Source organism: Epinephelus fuscoguttatus, linkage group LG19, assembly GCF_011397635.1.
Source record: "Epinephelus fuscoguttatus linkage group LG19, E.fuscoguttatus.final_Chr_v1".
NCBI classification, from domain to species: Eukaryota; Metazoa; Chordata; class Actinopteri; order Perciformes; family Serranidae; genus Epinephelus; species Epinephelus fuscoguttatus.
In genome coordinates this window covers 6,525,332-6,531,516 of record NC_064770.1, presented here as the reverse complement: position 1 = coordinate 6,531,516, position 6,185 = coordinate 6,525,332, and positions in this window count along the sequence as shown.

The following is a 6,185-nucleotide window of genomic DNA, read 5'->3' as shown; positions in this document are numbered from 1 at the left end:
AGGCCTGACCTCTGATTATTAGGCAAAGGTCTGCACAAAGTTTCAGCTGGTATCTTATGATATGGCTTGAATGAGTTTTAGACAGTACAGAATGAAGAAATAAGTAATTGTAGTGTTTTTTTTTCTGGAAAAGTATGCAGCCTGACTTTAATGGAGGAGCACAAATATACATTGCATGTGTCAGTTCAAATCGTAGTAAAGTATTTTGTTGTTCAGTATACTAACCCTGCACTTTACGCAGTGTTCCCGGCAGGTTTTGAGTAGAAAACGACTTTGTTTTCCAGTGCATAGATGCTCGGGATATTTTTCAGTCAAAATGGCCTCTCCTCAGACCGCAGGCTGTGGGAATTTTAATTTTCAGAGGGCCTCCGCCCTGCAAGTCGGGCTGCGAACCAGACAGCGTGTTAATTGGAGACACCGGCGGGGAAAAAGCTTGAAGACATTATCTGCAAACCACCTTCATTTTCTACACGTTGCCTAAGTGCTGTGTCAGGAGTGACTTGGACAAATAACCTCTGTTTTCTATTTCATCAGAATGCCAAGTTGATAAACACTGAACCAGTTAAAGCAACTGGGAGTTCACAACAAACTGATATGAAACTGAGACATCCTCATGTAACTTCATTAAACCTGAGTGATTTTCAGCCTAACTGAAGCTGTGACCAAATCCATCGACTCGAGCACATTTTAGGTTTACAAGCTACCAATAAAAGTATTTACAGCAAATTGCTTTTATAGCATCCCAATTCCTTTTCTAGCACCCCCCTAAACAAGTCATTCAACGACCATAAAACCGGCGTAGTCATTAAAATCTGAGTTTAATAAACTTAAGAAACGCAACTGAACTCATCTCGGAGAAGAGCTACATTTCAGGACTGCACAGCCCCCCCGTCCCCAACAGATTTTAAATAACCGAGGCAACCCTGTCAGAAGGGTTGAACTGAGGCCGCGATCATCTCTGCAGATTTGAAATACTGACATGTGATGTCCAGGCGGTAATTTGCTTTTCCTGGAGCGAAAGCCTTCATTTCCACCAACAGATCTGGATTTAGAAGGCTTAAATTTAGACTATATTTCTAATTACACCTTACGCACATCCGGTGTATTTTGTTTTGAAAGTGAAATTTTGTCTGGGAGAAGTCTCGGGATGCAGATGCTTGCCTGTGAGAATCACAATCATTTAGAAATCTGATTTCAGGTCATGTCTTTTAGCAGGTTATTGTAAAACTATGCTGTTGCAGGAGACAAAAGTCTGAAGCAGACTTCCCCTTTATATAACGGTAAAAATAACACATGCGTAAATGCGCCCTAAATATTCCAGCACCTACAACTGAAGGATAATAAACAGACTTTATTGGATCAAAATTCTCTTAAGCGATTTTTTTCCTTTTTTAAATTAAATTCCGAAAGTGGGTCAAGTGAAATATGAATATTTGTATTTTTATTTTATATATTTTTGTAAATTTTAATATGCAGTCACTGATAAGCAGAGATCCCTTTATTGTTGTTGAAGGTGATTTAATCATATTTTAATTCTACCATAAAGTCTAGTCAGACTAGTGTATAAAATGTTTTGTAGCCGATACATTAGTACAAATCTTTTATTTCAAACGCTACCTTCGAACATAAAACTTAGCCTACCGACCAAATAATTTAAGAACACAGCCGAAATGGTCATTTTGGCCATGTATTGCTTTTAATTTCGATTGTCGCAGTGCGTTAGGACTGTGGGTTATGCCTGGGGTAAAATAAAATAATTTATTAAGCTGCTGCTTTCAGATATTACATTATAGCAGGTAAAACTTTAAAAGAAAGTGTAAATTGTAAAAATGCACCACAGTTTTTTTTAATATAGGCCTATATTATTATTATTATTATTATTATTATTATTATCATTATATATTCATTTATTTTGCAAAATAAGTGGTTTGGGAGCTTTTAACAAGCAAACACAGAAAACAAGCGATAGCAGAAGAACAGGCTCCGAAGCTGGGAGGAAAAGTACTTTACAGTAGCAGATTTAATTTAATACAATATCACTGAGGTCAGGTCACTAACTCACCTGGCCAATAAAATAAGAACTATATTTATTGCACAACGCAGTAGAAAAGTTTGCACTAATAGTGTGTGGTCTGTTGAGACAAATAGTTGGAGTAATTAATAATAAACACGTTTGTTTCTACAATTTAACACGTTTTATATATATATGTATAGCCTATATACATAGGCCTACAAATATATGCAGCCATATCGATCTGTAAAGTACATGCATACAGGGCGTCAGATTATAAGCTAATAAAATACAAACTTGTATTATCTGATCATGATTCATTAATGAATCTGAAAAACTGGGATTCATGTGGTTAATACTGGTTATTTAATACATGAAACAATTCCCAGGTCTCTAAATTGAATTGAATGCATTCACGTGTAATGTAGCCACATATTAACCAAAACATTAACTATTCTTTAATAACAATTAAAAGAAAAGGAACCTGGATGATAGCCTACACATTTAATAGCCAGCAACTTGATGTGTAATGAACGATTTAGGCTTTTCATTTTGATGAGAAAGCATCAGTAGATAGGTAACAATAACGGCTATTGAGTATGATAAGCTGTTTGATACAAGCTATATATTTTAATAATAGCGCGTGCCTGGGCCTCGTAGATCATGCACAGCGTCATATTTCTCAGCTGAAAAGCTCGAGGAGGCTCCAGGCATCTCCCCGAGCCTCTTTACAGCTCAGATGGTAAAGTTGCTTTTGTAAATGAAGTCTGTAGAGAGTTATTAACTGACTATCCGCGACAGCAGGGGAAAGTAGAGATGTATCATGATGTGGGATGGCCTCGGAACAGCGACAAGAAATGTCCTGAGACACGTCTGAGGGGGAGAGAAAAGTCCAGCTGCTGTGGACTGTGTGTGTGTGTGTGTGTGTGTGTGTGTGTGTGTGTGTGTGTACCCTCTCAATACTTTTGCATCATCTTGTTACAATGAAGACCAACCCACCTGCTTTATTATCGTCATTATGTTGACTGACGATGTCAAGCACATGCCAGAAAGTATGAAGATAATACATACAGTGGACTTTATATGTAACGTGTGACTGTTATGTTATTGCTGCGGTCCAAGACTGTAAACCCACAAAACACCGACATGCAAAAGTCCAATCTCATGCGTGCTTTACAGACTGAATCATCCTCATCTCAGTAAACTGTCTATCTATTTATGCCTCAGATAACACAGAACTGTTGAGTGCACCATGTGCCATGGAACTACTTGATTGTGTGTGTGTGTGTGTGTGTGTGTGTGTGTGTGAGAGAGAGAGAGAGAGAGAGAGAGAGAGAGAGAGATGAGAATTACTTGTGAGAGCTTCACAAACAATACATGACAACATAAAGTTGAAACATCAAAAGTAGTATTGTCTTATTTTGCTCAGATGAACTCATGTGACTCCCAGTACACCCCCTAGATTTTATTTTTTTAGAAGATGCTCACTGTCTTGTGACACAGCACTGTTGAATCATCATTCCAAATTTAGGGACTGTAGTAAAATTATATTATTTTGCTGAGAGGAGTGTAAGTCTTTTTTTTCTATTCATTTTCAGACTTAACCTTATAAGATATGTTTGTTTGTTTTTTGTTTTTTTGAAGCGATGAATTTGTTACATTGATCATAAAGGTGTATGTAGTCATACATGCAGGGGAGAACAACCCTGTCAACCCTGGCTTTGTTCTCCACATCACAATCACACAAAATAGCCAGTGGGACCAAGGCCGTAACTTTGGTTTTAGACTTGTGGAGGGTGGGGGCAGGCATTCCCACTTCCTGCATTCATTTAGGGACTATGCAGGGGTAGGCAACCTGCAGCTTTGGAGCTCTTTAGCCCCTCTCCAATGGCTTCCTGTGGCTGACCAAACATTAGACAACATGGAAATGGTTCACAAACATTTCAAGTTTCAGTTATCGTTGTTGTAGGCCTAAAGTGATTCTTACATGATCCAGCTGTAAAAATGTGCAACTTATAAGCCTACGACAAATTAAAAAAAAAAAATGGTTTAACATTTCATCAACTAAAATGTGAGTCATAGCTATGCCTGGTGCCTTTTCTCTAAATTTTGCCAAACATTAAGAGCGGTAGCTTACCTTGAGTCTCCTTAGTGAAGCTAGCTGTGGATTCCAAATCCAGAAAGGAAAAGTCTTGGAGGAAAATATTGAATTTGATAGTGCATAGACAGATTTACTTTCCTGCAAGGTGCCCAATATTCAGAAATACCTTACAGCAGAGTAGCCACCTAATGGTTAAACATATTAATGATTAGACCTGTAAGTAATGTTGATAGGCACATTTAGACTTAATAAGGCTGTGTTACCTTTAATGCTCAAATATATTTTGCAGTTCCAGACAGATTTAATTAATTTTTTGGGCCAAAGATTGATCTTCTGGTAGTAAAGGTTGCTGATCCTTGGACTATGGTAACCAAAACAAAATCTGGGAAATAATTAAGTTGGTCATCTTGCTACATTCTGCCACAGCAGCACTTAATGTGCTAAACATGCTACTCCTCTGAGGCATATTTTTGGAATATATCAGAGCAAAATCGCAGCTCAATTCACATTCTCTGCTAGGATCTGATGACTGACCAAATAGTAACATATTCAGAATGATTTTCATGGCTAAATTGGTGGGACTTGCCTCCTCCTCCCCAGGGGAAACTTTACCTTAGAGTAGAATCAAGATCGCCATTTTGAGAAATACAATACAGGACATGTGGGGCTACTTGGTTACTCTCTGAAGTGCGCTTCATTTTTCCACTAGAGTCATCCAGTATTCTGCATCAGCTGAATGTTTCATATGAACTTAGCTTTAGCTCCAGCATATCTGATAGGTAATGGCTAACATTTGTCACAAAGTACAGTTGTCCTTAGGCTATATTTCCACCAGCAGCCTCACTTTAATATTATTACCATTCAACACCAAATCCCTCTGATATGTGAAATAATTGGTTTTGTGGTTTAATGTCTATGTTTCCTGTCTTTATGTCACCAAAAGCTTTTGTTGGGTGTGTGTCCTCAGATTTGTTGACACGATAACCTGGATTAAGTTGTGCAAAAAATAAATAAATCAAGAAACTAACAGAGTTTTGCTGACTTGATGTTTGTTGTTTTGTAGTATTTTTTCTTCTTATTCAGTTTGGGTTCATTTCAAGCCATTAAAGCAGAGGCTAAATAGCAGGTTGTCTGGTTTAAATGTTTTGAAATTAACTTCCATGCTCAGTCTTCAGCAAATGAAAAATTAGACTACTTAAAATCCAGAACTTCATTCACTGACCTCACATATCTGTATGTCCATCTCAGTACGATACTTTGTTATCTGTTCTTCAGTTTACTTTTACATTATTGATCGAGAAATATTTTTATATGGACCATTTTCTTAGAGAAATTGAGGAACTAAATTCGGTCATATAAGTAGTGTGTGGTTTATATTAGGTGGTGTGCGTATGGATGGAATGCTTTATGCTGGCTCTCAAACTTGTAACATATCAGTGAGTGTATATTTAACATATTTATCTCTCACTGTTTTTAAATACACAGTGCAAAATCAGTGTCTGTAACTTGAACTTTAAGCTAGTAAAGGAGAGTATGGCAATTGTGTCTACTGTCTCTTCAGTCTCTGGTTCATACACCTCACAGTAAGGCAAATTTATCAAAGCCATGGCTAGATGAGTCAGTTAGACAGCCCCGGGCAAAACTTAACTGTTGGTCCATCTCCATGGAATGTGCACAGCCCAGTTACCAGAAGACAATTCTGACATTGTAGCTCTCTGCAAACCATGAATACATTACATTTGCACATTTCATACATATCATACAAATGTTTCTAAAGTGGCCTGGTATATGGGCTGATTTTGTCATTGGAAGGTGGAGGGGATAGTGGATGGTGTGCCACCTAGGTGAGATGTCTGCCAAGCTGGAGACCGCTGCAGACAAACAAATGTGTCCGCCGGTGTTTGAGGCACTGAACCTAGGTGTTTTTAGCAGCAGATCACGATATTTCCCAGCGGCATTTGTGGCACCATACCAGTTTGTTTTATTTTGTATTATACTGCCTGAGTGTTTTTATCAATACACTGCAATGTTTCCAACCTGTGTTTGGAATGTTTGACAACCTGGATTTTTTTC